Here is an 18,548-nt window from a genome sequence, read left to right on the forward strand (position 1 = left end):
GCCCAGACTGTCTGCAGAAAGGTACTGGCAGCCCAGCGTCGTCCCGGGGAGCATGGAGGGGATCCATTGCCACTGCTCACACCATCATAATAAGCCCTGATTTATAGCTTATTAAAATAGAGTGAGCTGAGATAAAATGCCAGGAATAAAAAAATATGAGTGGATTGAGTGTGACTTGGCTTATTGAGTTTGTTTCCTATCTTTTTATAAGGGCTATAAAAACAAACAGCTCTCACTTGACTAAAGAAATCATTCATTAAGTTCTTCCACTTGCTCCAGCACATCCAGACACAGGCAAATAAATTCTGGGTTTCCCTCTCAGGAGCTCATCCCAAGAGGAGTGGTGGAGCCCATTAGCCCCAGCCATGCCAGAGGGCAGGGGCAGGCCAGCAGAGGCACTGCTGGGGAGAGGATCCTGAGTCTGGTGGGGTGCCCCAGCACTGACAGGACTGTGCATCCCAGAGGCGTGCCCAGCTGGGTCCACATCCAGCCCTATGAGAAGCAGAGATAAACGTAATTGAATCAAGGGAGGGATGGAAGGGAAGGGAAAGCCCAAGCAGCTGGGGAGGAGAAGGAGGAGCCTGAGGCAAAATTTATTTCTGTCAACTGGTGGTCTATTTCCCTGATACCATTTCCTTGTATACAGATAAGGAGTTATCTTAAATGACCATGTCTTTTTCAATTTGTACTTAACAGTCAGTCCCATTTTCCTTATATGATACTATCACAGCAGGATGAAAAATGCATTACAATAATCCCCGAGGATCTTCATATATCAATATCAAATGGTCTGAAATTGACCTGTTATAAAAACCAGCCTTTCAAGTCAGAGAAAACTTAAATAAAAAAAGCAAATTTCAGAGCTTGCAGTATGCTCCATAACCCAAATACTCAGGCACAAAGGGAAACGTTTCCAGAATACTTAATGAAAACAAACCTTCAACATCCAGGACAGAGAAAAAAGGAAATACAGCCCTGCTCTTCATGCATCTGCTCAGTGTTTGCAACCCCGGGAGGAATGCTGAGCCTGGTCTGGCCTGGTACAGAGACCACCAAATGAGGCTGAGCCACTGACTCCAGGACCAGTGATTCGGCGTTGGGAATTTCACTCTCAGTCCGCACAGGCTGGAGTGGTGGCAGCTGAAGGGGCTGAAGCTGGCAGCACCACAGCTGTATCCTGGCCAAGCTGCTCAGGGTGGTGCTGCCCGTACCTTGCTCCAGACTCTGGATGGAGAAAGAGATGGCATAGGGGTCAGAAACACCTTGGTGACCCTGAGCTTCCCCAAGGTGGGAGGCAGAGGAGCACAGGAGACCCAGCATCAAGGCCTGAATACTCTTCCTGCAACTCATTACAACAAAACAGTACCCCCAGGCTTCTCCACGCAGTGCAGCATTCCCCTGGGATACAGCCTGTGGCTGCAGGTTGGTGGGCAGCTGGACTCACCTCTCCCTGGCTGGTAGAACTGGCAGCAAGAGGAGCAGCAGCCTGGGCTCGCTGGAGCACAGAAGCTCTCTCGATTCCACACCTTTGCAGTGAGTGCAGACCCCACACATTATCACACAGCTTCACTCTTCCCTAGCCATGGGCAGACCTTTCCCTCCATCCAAGCTATTGGGCATATTTGTCATCCAAATTAGAGCTAAAGATATACAAATACCTGAGCAGATCCTAATCAGGAGGAGTTGTTTCTGTTGTGAGTTAATGGCCTACCACAAACCTGCAGGGGAAAAAAAAAGAGAGAAGGAAAAGTCTGCAAAGGAGACAGGCAGCAGCAGAGCAGCCTGTGCCAACAGCAAGTCAGGGGCAGGTTTGAATTGGTTGTGGCAATTAGTGAGGCAGGAACTATAAAATAGGTATTGTGATTTCCAAAAGCCCCACCCACAACTATACACAAATTGGTTAATTTGGGGTTCTTAATTTGTTTGAGAACACCTTGAGTGCTGTGCCCAGCTCTGGGCTCCTCTATTCAAGAGAGATGTTGAGGTGTTGGAAGGTGTCCAGAGAAGGGCAGCAAGGCTGGGGAGGGGCCTGGAGCAGAGCCCTGTGAGGAGAGGCTGAGGGAGCTGGGGGTGTGCAGCCTGCAGCAGAGGAGGCTCAGGGCAGACCTCACTGCTGGCTGCAGCTACCTGAAGGGAGGTCATAGCCAGGTGATAGTCCCTGGCTCCTTTGTGGTAGTGTTGGAACTGCTCAGCTGTTGGAAGGCTTCTGGATCTTCTCAGGGTGCTGGGAAAGAGGCAGACAATCTCTGCCCTGATCCTGCTTCCTCTTGGCACAGAGGTTTGCAGAGGTGCAGACAGGATCTCTTGCAGATGTGCAGAGAGGTCCATGTCGGTAGCACTTATGACCACATCATGAGGCACTTAAATGCCTTCTCCTAGGAAACCTGAAGCACTTCTTCAGGTAGTTTCAAGTACTTTCCAGGACTAAGCTGGTCTGAAGCACGAGGCAAAGCAGAACATGCTGTCCAAGAGCAGTGAGGCAGAGGCAGCCAGGCAGAAGCAGCAGCACGCACTGAGGCAGAGCAGCAAGGCAGCAGGACCACTCACTGAGGCAGATGCAGCAAGGCAGCAGCAGCACAACTGCTTGCAACTTAGCTCAATTTATGTTATTTGCCTGAGTTTAAAGGCTCCTTTGGCCACAGAGATTCACCAATCAAAATGGCATTTGCAAAACTGACCAGATTAGTTGGCCCCAGGGCTTGCTCACCCTTATTTGGACAAGACACCACAAGTACCCAAACACCTGTGGGTATCTGTTTATCGCTTTGGGAGGGGACATAATGGTCCAAGCCTTTATTTTCCTCCTGTCCTTGCTTCCCCCATCAGCAGAAGGGTGGGGCAAGCTAGGACATCTAATAGGCCTATTAGCCTTCCAGGATAAGGTTCCAACCAAAGCCACCACAGACCATGTCTGCTGCTCAAGCAGGTGCAGAGAGGCAGCTCTTGCTGTCAGGGAGGCAAAAATGCCAGACTCCAACAGCAGCACAGACTTGAGGCATGTTGAAAATCACCTGGCAGCTCAGCATGATGGTGTCAGAGCTTGACCAGATTGTCCATGCTCAGCACAGAGCCTGACTTTGCCAGGATCTCTGATGGGACACCCTGCTCCCAGGCGCTGAGAAGCCCAGCAGTGCTCAGTTCTCAGCTGACCATTTTTAACACAAGGCCTAGCACTTTCCACAGCCCACAGCTCAGTGCACTGCGTGCCCTCTGGCTGGTGCCACAGGTGCCATGGTGACTACACACAGCTCACAAGCTCCTGTTCACCAGGCACGGCTGCCACCAGCCAACACGAACAGGCACACGTGGCCACTTAGATGCCTGCTCATTTGCATATGCAAATACTCATTTTGCATGCAAAATGCCATTTACAAAACACAGACTAACTCAAAGTCAATGCATGCACCAGCAGTGACCATGGCAAAGGCTTTGCTGCTGTTGCAGCCAATGTGAGCATAAATGCCAAAGAACGATGGGCACTGCTGGTGGGCAGTGCTGAGCATTAGTGGTGGTGGTGGTGGTTTTACAACTGAGGGGTAGGCTTAGGAGTCTGTATTAATTCTTAAAAGGTACCTTTGCAGTGGGGAACGTTATTAACTCCTCTGCCCCAGCCTCTGCTTCATACAGCAGGACACACAGCCAGCCTGGCACTGCAGAGCAAGAGAAGCTGCATAGAATCATAGAATCATAGAATCAGCCAGGTTGGAAGAGACCTCCAAGATCATCCAGTCCAGCCTAGCACCCAGCCCTAGCCAGTCAACCAGACCATGGCACTGAGTGCCTCATCCAGGCTTTTCTTGAAGACCCCCAGGGACAGTGCCTCCACCACCTCCCTGGGCAGCCCATTCCAATGCCAATCACTCTCTCTGTGAAGAACTTCTTCCTAACATCCAGCCTATACCTACCCTGGCACAACTTGAGACTGTGTCCCCTTGTTCTATTGCTGGTTACCTGGGAGAAGAGGCCAACCCCCACCTGGCTACAATGCCCCTTCAGGTAGTTGTAGACAGTAATAAGATCAGCCCTGAGCCTCCTCTTCTCCAGGCTAAACAGGCCCAGCTCCCTCAACCTCTCCTCATAGGATTTGTGTTCCAGGCCCCTCACCAGCTTCGTTGCCCTTCTCTGGACATGTTCCAGCACCTCAACATCTTTCTTGAATTGAGGGGCCCAGAACTGGACACAGTACTCAAGGTGTGGCCTGACCAGTGCTGAGTACAGGGGAAGAATAACCTCCCTTATCCTACTGGCCACACTGTTCCTGATGCAGGCCAGGATGCCATTGGCTCTCTTGGCCACCTGGGCACACTGCTGGCTCATCTTCAGCTTACTATCTATCAGTACCCCCAGGTCCCTTTCCTCCTGGCTGCTCTCCAGCCACTCAGTCCCCAGCCTATAGCGCTGCTTGGGGTTATTGTGGCCGAAGTGCAGAACCCTGCACTTGGCCTTGTTAAATCTCATCCCATTGGCCTCTGCCCACCCATCCAGCCTGTCCAGGTCCCTCTGCAGGGCTCTCCTACCTTCCATGGTGTCAGCAATGTCTCCTTTCCTGTCACCGTGCACCCAACACATCCACCCTGCTCAGAGCAACACCAAGAATCCCTTATAAGAAGGATATGAGGTCATCTTTCCTGTCACTGTGCACCCAATACACTCACCCTGCTCAGAGCAGCACCAAGAATGCCTTATGAGAAGGATATGAGGTCTCCTTTCCTGTCACCGTGCACCCAACACATGCAGCCTGCTCAGACAACACCAAGAATGCCTTGTAAGAAGGATATGAGGTCTCTAACACTGACCACAGGAGAGAACCTGGAAACTCCCAACCACAAATGTGTTTGGCAAAGACCCCTGCCCCAAGCATCCCTGAGCACCCAGGCACAGCATCACCCACAGCCCCTCTCACCATGGGTGCCATGCCCACCTAGATGCTGGCATTGGAATGGCCAATGGTGCTCTGATGATCAGGGGCATCAGGAGGCACTGGTCACCTCTTTGTAAGACAGAAAACTCGCAGGAGAGGAATCTCTGAGCCCAACCAAGAGGACTTCTTGCCCCAAGGAACAGAAAGCAGACAAAAAAACCTCCCCAGACACCAGCAGGCCCACACCCTAGTCACATCCAGCTGGACATGTCCATGTGCTCCTGGAAGACAGCCTGTACATCCCACGCTCCATACAGCCCACACTTTATGCATCCCACACTCCATGCATCCCACACCCCATACATCCCACGCTTCCACCATGAGGCTTTCCTGCCTTGCAGACCTGTCTGCTGCTTAACTCTTGAGCCGCCGGCTGAGCACAGCTCTGCTCGCTCTGCTGCACACAAAGGAGTCATTCCGGGAAATCCTGGCTTTTGGCACAACTGAGGCTGATAGCAAAAGAAGTGATCCCATTTTCAGGCAGATTTCCACTAATGAGCAGAGTCTTGTCGACCATATGCTCCCCACAGCCTCTCCTGCTCGCTGCGAGTTCCTTTCACTTTCTTCTCCATAGCTGGGCCCAGCCGCGATAAATTCCTGGGCAGCTTCAGGAGGCTCAAGGGGGAACCTCACTGGCGTCTACAACTACCTGAAGGGAGGCTGTAGCCAGGTGGGGTTGGGCTCTGCTGCCAGGCAACCAGCAACAGGACAAGGGGACACAGTCTCAAGTTGTGCCAGGGCAGGTCTAGGCTGCATGTTAGGAGGAAGTGTTGGCAGAGTGATTGACACTGGAATGGGCTGCCCAGGGAGGTGGTGGAGTCACCATGCCTGGAGGTGTTGAAGCCAAGCCTGGCTGGGGCACTTAGTGCCATGGTCTGGTTGATTGGCCAGGGCTGGGTGCTAGGTTGGGCTCGCTGAGCTTGGAGGTCTCTTCCCACCTGCTTGATTCTATGCTTCTATATCAGGACCATTAAAAGCTTACCCACCTTAAATCAAATAAATTAAAAATAACAGCAGGATATCAAACTTAATTACTTCTTCCAGCCTGTGCTGTACAGCTTGGTGGGGCAGCCTCCTCCTCACCAGAGACGCACACACACAACTGCCTGGCATTAAAGTGGGGCACATCAGGCAGGTGTGAATGGTGTTCTAGAGCCTTTAGACGTGCATTATCACACAGTTATATACTAATACCTGGGAGCAGTAGCACAAACCAGAATTTCTGCACAGCAATAAGTGACCTTATTGTGGCCTTCCAGTATCTGAAAGGGGCTACAAGAAAGCTGAGGAGGGACTTTTTAGGCTATCAGAGAGGGACAGGACTAGAAAGAATGGAGCAAAGCTGGAGGTGGGGAGATTCAGCTTGGATGCAAGGAAGAAGTTGTTGAGCATGAGAGTAGTGAGAGGCTGGAATGGGTTGCCCAGGGAGGTGGTTGAGGACCCATGGCTTGAGGTATTTAAGGCCAAGCTAGCTAAGGCTGTGGTGAACCTGATCTAGGGTAGGTTGTCCCTACCTGTGGCAGGGGAGTTGGAACTAGATGACTCTTGTGGTCCCTTCCAACCCTGTCTGACTCTAACAGGCACAAAAATACAGCCAGCCTCTTATAAAACCATTCGAGACATCACAGGTCTCTGCATAAGGAAACACAAAACTGTCCCTTAGCACAGCTGGTTCTGTCTCATAGCTCAGCACAAGTGATCCTTGAAAAATCTGCAAGGCTGGAAAAACTTCTTGATCCTCAGCAGCCTCCTTGGGAATGTTGGGGAGAGCCAGCAAGGTCTTTCACCTCACCCTGTGGATGTAACACCACTAAAGGTAGACCCCCGTGCACTCCTCTCTCTCTGGCTGGGTGTTATCATTCCTCTCCCAGAGTGTGTTTAGAAAAGATGTGCTGGCAGCTCCACCGAGGGTGTTTGTTTAAAAGCTTTAATAACAAGGTAAGGGGAAATATTTCTTTGAGAAGGAACTGAGTGAAATCCTGGAGCAGGCAGAGCTGGCAGCGTTTCATTTACACACCAACTGCAGCAGTGCCGAGGAGCTGCACACAGAGGCTGCTTAGTGCCAAAGGGCTTTGGGGGGGGTCACACTGACCCACACAGCTGCCACCTAAGGCTGTATTTAGCCTTATATTGTCCTTTATCACCAGCTGAGCTGAGCACCTGAATTATTCCCAGTGATGATCCGGGTAAGGACACTGACAAAGCCTCCACTCCTGGGCTGGTGTGAGGTCAACGCCAGCTCCCCGCGGTGGGCTGGGTGACAGCCGACGGCAGCAGCCTGACAGAGAGAAAAGGAACAGATTCAGTCCAAGTTTGAACCAGCTCCCACAGTTTGTGCAGCTGCTAAAAGCAAACAAGGAGCCGGAGAAGGGCTGGCATGCAGCCTGCCACACTTTGATGTCTGTGACTCTGCAGCAGGGTTTGACATTAACGCTCTGCTTCGGCAGAAAATCCCCACGCAAAGCTCCTTAGTCACCAGCCCGGTTTGATGTGTGGAGCAGCCCTAGCTTCACGCAGAAAGGGTTAAAAGAAAATGTTACACCAAAAGAAAAAAAAAAAATTAAAATCTTTCTACAAGTATTAAAAAAAAAAAAAAAAAAAGGAAAGCAAAATGATTGTAAATTCCACCAGGGGAATTCTGCCATGAATATGCTTCACCTTTCGCAGAATCTCCCACCCTGCCTCAGAGGATAACTGACCTTTGGAGGAAAATAATGAAAAGAAGAAATTCCTTGGAGAAAATAATGTGGCCAGGCCTCGGTAATGAGATCTGCTCCCTTTATGTTGCCATGGCAACCGCAGTCATTTTATAATACAAACTCCATGAATGGGAAGAGGGCCATCTCCTCTCGCCCAGCCCCGCACCCAGCCTGCTCCCCGCAGCACCGCCGCGGCCGGGATGGGAGCCGTGCTGCATCTCCCTCTGATGCACACACACCGGAACCCCTGCTCCTCTGAACGCTCTGATTAAGGCATGTTTACTGCTTTCTGAGCCTGCAGGCACCTTGGCCGGGCTGGGCTGTGCCCAAAAGTCATAGAATCAACCAGGTTGGAAGAGACCTCCAAGATCAGCCAGTCCAACCTAGCACCCAGCCCTATCCAATCAACCAGACCATGGCACTAAGTGCCTCATCCAGTCTTTTCTTGAAGACCTCCAGAGGCGGTGCCTCCACCACCTCCCTGGGCAGCCCATTCCAATGCCAATCACTTTCTCTGTGAAGAACTTCCTCCTAACATCCAGCCTATACCTACCCCGGCACAACTTGAGACTGTCCCCCCTTGTTCTATTGCTGGTTGCCTGGGAGAAGAGGCCACCCCCCACCTGGCTACAATGTCCCTTCAGGTAGTTGTAGACAGTTATAAGATCACCCCTGAGCCTCCTCTTCTCCAGGCTAAACAACCCCAGCTCCCAAAGTCATGGCAGTTTGGTGAATTCCCCAGCCCTGGAGGTGTTTAAGGCCAGGCTGAATGAGGCTCTGGCCAGCCTGATCTAGGATAGGGTGTTCCTGCCCATGGCAGGGGGATTGGAACTAGATGATCCTTGTGGTCCCTTCCACCCCTGACTGATTGATGATCCTGCTTCCCGTAGCCAGGCATGCCAGGCACGCGTCCCCTGCTCCTTCCTGCAGCCAGCTGGAGACTTCAGGATTGAGGTAGCTCGCGGAAGGAGTCTCCTACTCTTCACTAAAAAACAGTGACACCCTGTCCTAGGCACATCACCATCCCTGGAGGTGTTTAAAAGGAGACTGGATGAAGCAATTATTGCCATGGTTTAGTTAATTAGAAGGGTTAGGTGATAGGTTGGACTCGATGATCTCAGAAGTCTTTTCCAACCTGGTTAATTCTGTAGCAGCTGCAAGCTAGGTCTCCATGGGCAGATATTGTCCCCACCCCTGGCCATGGAGAGGTCTACAGGCTGCAGCATCCCAGCTCCATCCTCATGACTTTAATTCCTGGACTCCTGTGTCCCTGTAGCCTCTCCTGGCACTGAGCCTTCCAAACCCAGCCACCACCAGCAGCAGCTTCATCTTGGAGCAGTCATCCAGTGGCCATGTGCCACAGCAGGAGCTGCAGGAAGCTCACTCTTCTCCTTTCCTTCCAGTCTGAATCTCCTCCTTATGGTTTAAACCCATCACCTGTCACTGCTAGAAGGATGGTGCCCATCATTTCAGCTCCCTCAAGGGCCATTCCTGGATACATTTTCTGGGTTTTTCTTCCCCTCCAACAAGCCTTGAATTTGCTGTGCTGGCTCTTCTGGGCAGCCAGGACAGGTTCCCCATGGGATGAGGTGCTCTGCTGCTGGGCTGGGACAGAATTGTGGCCGAGGAAGGAGAAAATGTGAAAACAGTGGGAGCTGTCTCCAAAGTGTGTGGCACCAGCAGGGTTTTGCCAGCTCCTCAGCACAAGCAGCATCCCAGCTTCACAATTCAATCTTGTGAAGAGGCTGCTGATGCAATCTCCACTCCTCACCTGGGACTTGGGAGACCTTACCAAGTCTGCAGGCACAGTGGGTGCATTGGTGCAGGACTGCTCCTCAGCTTAGGAAAGCATCACCAGTGAAGCAGAGCAGCAGCTTGTGACAATGAGGAATGAGGGGCCAGAGAGTGCCAAACCCAGAGCACGTTCAAGGCCGTGGGGGAGCTGCTTCATGAGCACCAGTCCTGCTCTGCAGGGCCTCAGAAAGCTGAGCTTGGGTCAAACCAGATGCCAGTGAAGTGGGAAGATTTGTCTGAGAGCCTGACTGTACCTCCCAGGCTATTCCAGAGGAAGAGGCACTTACTCCTTGGCGTGCAGGGCTCTCCAGCTCGCCTCCAGCCACTTTCATCTGTGAGCACCATTATGGCTGCTAGGACTAAAGGCCCAAAACCTGACCAGGAGATGGAAATGGAGAAGTCAAGAGGGGACTAAGTATGGTCTTTCAGTTAATCCAGAGCTTCAGAGTGTTTCCTGTTCCCCAGGTGGTCTGCTGGGAGACCTGAGCTCGCCTGCAGCGTCAGCAGAATTGCCAGGGAAACTGGAAGAGTGCTGGGAAAACTACAAACCCAGGGTCTGCAGATGAGGAAAACAGCCAGGAAAAGGAGGGAAACCAGGAGGGTGGAGAAAAAGGAGGCCAAGAAACTAGGAGAACAAGAGATCCCAGCCCATGCTTTTACACAGCTCAAGCAAGTTCCAGCATTGAGGGTGCCAGGACTGTCTGAAGGGATGGGGCCATGAGGAGGACAAGACAATGTTACCTTCATCTTCCTCCTTGCCATAGAATTGACATCAGCAGGAAAAGCTAAGGGAAATGGAGTCACAGGAAGGCAAAACCCATACTATCATTTTCAAATTGTTTCTAAGATGGTGATAAATGTTTCCAGGACAGGTTTTTGAGTCAACACTTGTTGACTCAAACAGTAGGATAGAGGCTAAAGCGGAATCTGCCTCTCTTCCACCATCTGAGGCCAGCAACACCATTAACCAGATCTCTGAATCTTTTTTTTTCCCCCACTCATAGCACTTCCATTTGCCCCTGGTGACTAAATGTGGGGACCATGGAAGGACTTCTGCAACCATCCAACTATCTGAGCAACCAGAAAGAACCACAGGATATCAGGAGTTGGAAGGAGACTAAGGAGATCATCCAGGCCAACCCTCCTGCCACAGCAGGAGGGCACTATCTAGCACAGATCACACAGGAACACATCCAGACAGGCCTGGAAAGGCTCCAGAGAAGGAGACTCCACAACCTCTCTGGGCAGCCTGTGCCAGTGCTCTGGGACCCTTACAGTAAAGTTGTTCACCCTTTTGGGGTGGAACCTCCTATGCTGCAACTTACACCCACTGCTCCTTGTCCTATCACAGGGAGTGAGTAGAGCCTGTTCCCCCCCCCAGCTCTCAGATGTTTGTAGACATCTATTAAACCCCCTCTCAGTCTTCTCCAGACTAAGCAGCCCCAGGTCCCTCAGCCTGTCTTCATCAGGCAGTGCTCCACTCCCCTCATCGTCCTTGCAGCAATCTGTTGGACCCTCTCCAGCAGATCCCTGTCCCTCTTAACCTGGGGAGCCCAATACTGAATGCAGCATTCAAGATGAGGGGGAAGGAGAACCAAACTTGATCTGCTGGACACACTCTTCTTAATACAGCCCAAGATCCCATTGGCCTTCTTGTCCACCACATCTCTGTGGACAGCTCTGCAGTACCCAGCAGCAGGGGGCTAAGGCGTTTCCAAAGCCAGAGCTAACATTTAAGTCGCCCTCTGACTGGTGCCTTCTCTGCAATGTGGCATTTGCAGGTGGCAGCAAGCTCCACCTTCTGCCAAAGACCAATGCAAGGGCTAATTTAAATTCCTTTTATGCAAATTGTTCAGTAGGTTGGAACAGTAATAAATCTGGGCAGCCACTGGGAAGAGGTTTAAGAGGACATACACATTCTGGTCACACAGCAGCAATTAGGGATCCCAAGAAGGAGAACACACCTCTCTTGGCCTTTATAGAGTATTAGTCTCAACTAGAATATTCATCATGGACACGAGACAATTCCTCCACCCAGGCTTCCATCCACACGTTCAGATGGCTTCCTATCTGCAAAACAGAGAGAGGGAAGTTATCATAACCTGGCTCTGAAGAAAGCATTATTGGAACTATAAATGGTCCTGTCTGAAGCTTGCTGAGGTGCAGAAAGCTGACAGATGCTGCACAGAAATGGGGCTGGCTGGATGATGCCTTCTGAAACAGCTTGCAGGAAAATGATCCTATTATGACCCAGGCTTTCCAAACAGCCTCCGTGCATACCTAACAGGAAGCAGAGGCTCTGATGCGCGACCCAGCCAGCCAGGTGGTTCTAGAGATGCTGCTGGCCCTGGGGGAGCATGGTCCCACCTGGAAAGCTGTCCAGGCATGCCAGATTTCCCAGTTCAGAAGCCAGCTGAGCCATCAGGTGGGCAGCCACAAGTTCGTGCAGGCTGGAACCACAAGCGTGAGCGCAGCCTGTTGCTGCTGCTCGCTGGAACGCTCTGGCTGTGAGCTTGCTAAACTCAGAGGTTACTCCTTGCCTGGGGCTACCCCCGTGGACAGCCCTGGGAGCTGAGCTTCAGTGCAGACACGCTCCTGCCCCAGTCCCTTCCCAATGGTGCCAGTCAAGCTGCCAGGTGTTTCCTAAGCACGGATCATAGAGCTGAGGCCAGAGGGATCCTCGGGCTCATCTGCCCCGTGTGAAGCAGGAGATCAGACCTGAGGGCTTTTCTGTGTTCACTCCTGATACAAATCCCAGGTCTGTGCTTGAAGCCTTGCCAGAGCTCCTCTGAGGAGAGGGCTCTGCTCCCCAGCAAGCAGCCTGGAGACTCCACCTGCCCCTGCCTGCCTTCTTCCAAACTACCCAAAGGGTGGGAGCTGCTGACATCCCTCTCACTGCACACATCTGCTGCAGCCCCAATTCAACCCAGTGCCTCTCCTGAGGACCTGCTGAGCTTCCTGCAGCCTCTCCATATGAGGCCACCAGCCCCACACCTGGGTCTCAGCCTGGGTAACTTCCACCACATTAAGAACTGCCCTGTTTAACCCCCACAGCAGTGCTCCTGCCTCCTCCCACCGATGGCTCTGTTCTGTACCAAATACATCCTCGTTGAAATGCAAGGTTCAAAACTGCTTTTTCACTACCTTTCATGCAGCCTGTCAATAATTTTGTTACCAACATACCTCTGGCAGTTCAGCTTCACCCTCCTCATCTTCTGCCAATTCCCTCACAAGCTTTTCCCCTCTGCAGTGTTCTCTCTTCACCAAAAAGCAGGCAAAGTTACCCATAACAGCCCAGGAAGGATCTCTGCATGCTCTTTCAAACTGCTGGAGGGCATGTTTGAGCTGGCTCTTAAAGGTCCTTCCTCAGTGGCCTCTCACAGAATCATTGAGACTGGAAAAGACCTCAGAGATCATCAAGTCCAGCCTCTGAGCAAGGCCAAGTGCCAGGTCCTGTACTTGGGTCACAAGAACCCCAAGCAATGCTACAGGCTTGGGGCAGTGTGGCTGGAGAGCTGCCTGGCTGAAAGGGACCTGGGGGTTGTAATGGACAGAAGCTGAACAGGAGCCAGCAGTGCCCAGGCAGCCAACAGCATCCTGGCTTGGATTAAAAAAGCTGTGGCCAGCAGGAGTAGGGAGCTGATTGTGTCCTTGGACTGGTCTCTCGTGAGGCCACACCTCGAGTATTGTGCTCAGTTTTGGGCACTGCAATACAAGAGAGATGTGGAGGTGCTGGAGCAGGTCCAGGAGAGGGCAAGGAAGCTGGGGAAGGGCCTGGAGAATAAATCTGATGAGGAGTGACTGAGGGAGCTGGGGATGGGTAGTGTGAAACAGAGGAGGCTGAGGGGAGACCTCACTGCTGTCTGCAGCTACCTGAAGGGACATTGTGGAGAGGCTGCTGCTGGGCTCTGCTCACAGGGAACTGGAGACAGAACAAGGGGGAATGGCCTCAGAAACTCAGCCTGCACTGCCATGAGAGCTTGGGGAGGGTTGCCTCACCGTGGTGATGGAGGCAAACAGTGACAAACCAGGTGCCTGAGATTCCTGGACTTGCTTCCCCAGCCCCAAGGCAGCCAAGGCTGAGGTACATCCCAGCTCCAGCAGCTTTCAGGTCCTGCAGGCTGAGCTATGGGTAGCAGGTTCTCAGCCTGCCCACAGGGCCATGGTTGTGGAGGTGTAGAGGACACATGGGCTGTGGGAGGCAACACAGAGCTTCCAGCTCTGTCCTACACCAGCTCCAGAAGATATCACACTGTCCTAAATATCAGATTTAGGATCAGAACCAAAGTTGGAATGACATGCTTTGAACAGAAGTCACCAATCTGACTTCTCCAACCAGCCAAGGGAGACATAAATCTGCACAGCAAGCAGCATCCTTAGCCCCCCCCCAACCCATCCTGTCCCCAGACCACAGTGGCAGCACCCCACACCACCAGAAGCAAGGTGCCACCACAGCAGCTCAGTACCAAACCCACAGGAGCAGGTCCAGCCAAGCAGCTGGGTGGGCAGAGAAGAGGCACAAATCTCCTGAGGACCAGTGAGAAGCCAAGCCTGGGGTGATGTCCACCATCCTGCCCACCTCATAGATCTCCTGAGTCCCTTTGAACCATCACCTCTTGCCACCATTTATCTGGCTTCTGCAGAAATAAAAGGTATTGAGAAAAAAGAAATCAATGATAATTCATTGCATCCTATGATTTTTAAAGGCAATTAAGGCTGGGACAAGGTAAGAGGTTAGCAAAATCCCTCATTCTCTAATATATTGTATTTGCTCATTAATTCCTTAATCTTGTGACAAATTCTCCTAGGCAGAGGGCCAGCTTCCTGCCCACTTGAACTGTAGCTGAGCTATCAGTGAAGAAAATGATGCCTCAGCCCCAACCACCAGGCTGGAGCTAACGAGCAATACCAGCACATCCAGTCACACCTTAGAGGGGGGATATTGAGGAGCCAGGTAGGATTTTGCCTGGCACAGGGAAGTATCAACCTGCAGGCAGCTTGTCCTTCTCACCCTGCCTGCATGAGAGCTGAGGCTTCCCTGCAAACCAGAGTGTGGGCAGAAGAAGTTTCCCTGGGTCACGAGACCGAAACACATCAGGCAAAAAGCAGTGAGCAGTCAGGCTCACAGGATGTTAGGGGTTGGAAGGGACCCAAAGAGATCATCCAGGCCAACCCCCCTGCCAGAGCAGGGCAATACTATCTAATACAGGTCAGAGGAACACATCCAGACAGGCCTTGAAAGGCTTCAGTGAAGGAGACCCCACAACCTCTCTGGGCAGCCTGTGCCAGTGCTCTGGGACCCTTACAGGAAAGAAGTTCCCCCTTGTGTTGAGCTGGAATCTCTTATGCTGCAATTTGCACCCATTGCTCCTTGTCCTGTCCCAGGGAGCAGTGAGCAGAGCCTGTCCCCCCCACTCCTGACCGCCCTCAGACACTTACAAACATTTATCAAATCCTCTCTAAGTCTTCTCTTCTCCAGACTAAACAGCCCCAGGGCCCTCAGCCTCTCCTCATCAGCCATGCCCTCCAGTCCCCTCATCATAGCCCTCTGTTGGACCCTCTCCAGCAGATCCCTGTCCCTCTTCAACTGGGGAGCCCAAAACTGAACACAGTATTCAAGATGAGGTCTCACCAGGGCAGAGTACATTTCCCCTCAAGCCCCTCTCCCTGCTCATCTGCACCAAAGAGTTAATGACTAAATTACTGCTAATTAGGGCTACTATGAATGAGAACACATCACACTTCTGCTAATCACCAGTGTTTCTGTGTAATGCCTGGAAAATCAAAATTATTAATGAAGAAGTTATTTTGGAATTCAGGGTTTAATTCCACAAATTCCAGATAATGGCAGTCTGCTTTGCCAGCTAATTTCCAGCAGAAGCATCAGAAGCCCATAATTAATTGTGAGCTAATTAGAAAACTTAAGGACAGCAGAAGAAGTTCCCTTCATAATGTATGGCAGATCAGAGCACAGCAGCCACCAGCCCTCCCAGTGCAGAAGGGAAGGGGTCCCAGAAGGTGCCCACAGGGCACACACAGAAAGTGAGGGTTGTGCTGTCACTGGCTGCTGTGTCCAGGGGCACCCTCACTCTGCTTGGATGACCAATCCTAGAATCAACCAGGTTGGAAGAGAGCTCCAAGCTCAGCCAGTCCAACCTAGCACCCAGCCCTGGCCAATCAACCAGACCATGGCACTAAGTGCCCCAGACAGGCTTGGCTTCAACACCTCCAGGCACAGAGACTCCACCACCTCCCTGGGCAGCCCATTCCAATGCCCTGAGCCTCCTCTGCTGCAGGCTGCACACCCCCAGCTCCCTCAGCCTCTCCTCACAGGGCTGTGCTCCAGGCCCCTCACCAGCCTTGCTGCCCTTCTCTCAACACCTTCCAGCACCTCAACATCTCTCTTGAATGGAGGAGCCCAGAACTGGACACAGCACTCAAGCCGTGCCGCTAGCAGTGCTGAGCACAGGGGCAGAAGAACCTCCCTTGCCCTGTTGGCCACACTGCTCCTGATACAGGCCAAGATGCCATTGGCTCTGCTGCCCACCTGGGCACTGCTGCCTCATCTTCAGCTACTCTCTACCAGTCCCCCCAGGTTCCTTTCTTCCTGGCTGCTCTCAGCCACTCTCTCCAGCCTGTAGTGCTGCTTGGGGTTGTTGTGGCCAAAGTGTAGAACCCTGCACTTGGCCTCACCCCTTTGGCCTCTGCCCACCCATCCAGCCTGTTCAGGTCCCTCTGCAGGGCTCTCCTACCCTCCAACAGCTCCACACCTGCTCCTGGCTTGGTGTTGTGTGCAAACTCACTGATGCTGGACTCAATGAAGGTCACGTCAAAGTCCCTCGGGCACCGGCTTGCCTCTCAGTGACCAACCACTGCTGCAGGGTAGATCTTGCTCTGGGGGGCTGCTATCAGCCACTGATGGAGACCACTGCAGCCTTCCAGTAGAGATGTGCTACAGGGGCAGGTCCAGGAAGCAGTGGTGGGTCCTGCTCTGTCATGACAGTCACTGCTGTCTGTCTACGCTGCAAGACTTCACCTGCCACTTCTAGCTCCTGCAGCTCAGGTTTGCTCTGCCTCTGGGTGTCGAATCTTACCACCACCCTCCTCCCTGGCACCCACAAAGCCAGCCTGAGCCCAACACGAAATCCAGCTCTGGTATTTGATGGAGATCTCTCTGCTGCAGTTGTGCAATCAAACAGCTGGGGACGTCTCACCCAGTCCACCCTGCACTGACGGGTCTGGGCAAGGGGCGGGGAGGAAATTCCCAGTCTGGTTTGGAGCAGGTTTAGCACCAGTTGCTCTTTGGGTGACTCACCGTGAGGCTCTCTTTGGAAGTACTGGGAGGTGTTTCCTTCCCTGCTTCAAAACAAGGGTGAGGAGAGAGAGAGCTTCAGCCCTGCTTACCTGCTTCCCTCTGTGTCCTGTTTCTTCGGAATATTTTCCATCTCTCTCTGCTTCACCGAGCAGAGTTTCCCCTAAAAATGGCAAATATTATGGCCCTTCGTTGTACACAAATTTATTGCTCTGGAGTAGAAATGCTACTGTATCCCAGAGCTTGGCAGGAGAGCCAGGAGGCTCCAGCAGCCCTGCCAGCTTTTAATGGGATGCACATTGGAGCCGCATGTTGCTTGCAAGATGCGTGTTTATTTAAAGGAGAAGCTCCGAGTGCTTAGGGACAGGGGTTGCTACAACAAGCTCTTATCGTTCAAAACAATGGTGCTGAAACTTTCCGGAAGGAGGATTCCGACTGCAGCCTCTCTGCAGAATAAATCACTGATAAACTTTCAGCGCAGCTCATTCCCAAGCCCCGGAAGCAGAGCTGCTGGGTCTGAGCTCTCTCTTCCCGTGGCTGAGCGCTCCCAGGACGGCTTGGGACCTGCGACCAGAGGAGAGGATTGATTTGGGCGTTTGAGATGCTTTTGAAGAACTCTTTCTTCTGCTCTCTGAACGCTGCTTTTTTTTTTTCTAGCGGGGCCAGAGCTGTGATGCTTGCTGGAGATAAGGAGCAAGGGCCAGGATTACCCAAACCTTTCCACTTGCCTGACGACAGAAAGCTCTCCTGTGCCTTCCAACACAGCAAGCGCAGGAGCAGGAGCCCAGAGTCTGGTGCTTGCCTTCGGTAGAGATGATAAATGAAGGTTCTCAGCTAGGTTGTGCCAGGGAACATTGTCACACCCAGTTAGAGCATCACAGGCACCATGTCTGCTGAAGGAATGCTGCTGGGGACACCAGGCCAGCGTGTGCTGGGTGAGGAGTCATTGCTTCACCACTGCCCATGCCAGCCTTACCCAGCTCACACGTGGGATGGGGGCAGAAGTTGTCCACAGGCCTGTCATGGTTAACAAATGGCTACCAAAGGCCTTACTGTCCCCACCAGCCAGCCTGTCTCGAGTAAGCCTAAGCACCGAGGTGGCAACTGCCATCAGCTCCTGAGTGCCCAGCATGGGCTCAGGTTGCTTGGTGAGCATCGTGAGAACAGCAGCACCAATTCTGCACAGTCTAGCACAGCCAGCAGCTGCAATTAAAAATCTCACCTCTGGAATTAAAGAGATAAACCAACAGCAAGGGGAGATACCATACTGGAGATGGGAGGCCATGTGGCTGGGGTTCCACTGCTGCTTCCAGACACCTCAGCCAGCCCCTCTGTGTCCTGAGGTGTTACCATGGTGTAGCCTTTGGGCCCTCACTAGAGGAGGGACATGAGCCCCAGGCTACACAGGGCTACAGCTGTCCCATGCACAGATGCCATAGCAGGGATGCACAGCTGGTACCCAGTCCAGTTTTGCTCTTTGTGCCTGAACCTTTGTGTGACCACCAGGACACTGCAAGAGCTAGTGCAGGGCAGAGGCTCGCATCAAGGCAACCTTGTGCCCTGCCCTGGTAGTGTTGGTGGGCAGAGATGAGTGCAGGGTCACCCGTGGGGTTCAACACCACCATGGAGACACTGGCAGGATACCGCCAGGAGTGACTCACACATTGTGGCACCCAAGGCACCATGAGGAGCATGGCCCTGGCAGGCACCATCCCTAGGACCAGTCCTGAGCCTGAGGTAGGAGCCATGAAGGGTCCAGTTTAATGAGATCTGAAAGCTGCAGGAGCCACACATTGGCCCACAGGGTCACCAGCCAGGATGC

The 18,548-nt window shown here is 52.5% G+C and overlaps 1 long non-coding RNA gene across 3 annotated transcripts; it reads right to left on the reverse strand.

Annotated features, from left to right (window-relative positions):
- Positions 1-7,114: 7,114 nt before the first annotated feature.
- Positions 7,115-17,309, reverse strand: LOC135188765 (uncharacterized). 3 transcript variants are annotated; one of them, XR_010307826.1, is made up of 5 exons: positions 16,819-17,309; positions 13,994-14,051; positions 11,379-11,484; positions 9,702-9,788; positions 7,115-7,199 (listed from the first exon to the last, which is right to left on the reverse strand). It is a non-coding gene; the product is annotated as an uncharacterized LOC135188765 (long non-coding RNA). The 3 variants fall into 3 exon arrangements; XR_010307824.1 differs by lacking the exon at positions 9,702-9,788; XR_010307825.1 differs by lacking the exons at positions 9,702-9,788; positions 16,819-17,309 and adding an exon at positions 16,730-16,775.
- Positions 17,310-18,548: the final 1,239 nt, after the last annotated feature.

Source organism: Pogoniulus pusillus, chromosome 30 (genome assembly GCF_015220805.1).
Source record: "Pogoniulus pusillus isolate bPogPus1 chromosome 30, bPogPus1.pri, whole genome shotgun sequence".
Classification (NCBI taxonomy): Eukaryota; Metazoa; Chordata; class Aves; order Piciformes; family Lybiidae; genus Pogoniulus; species Pogoniulus pusillus.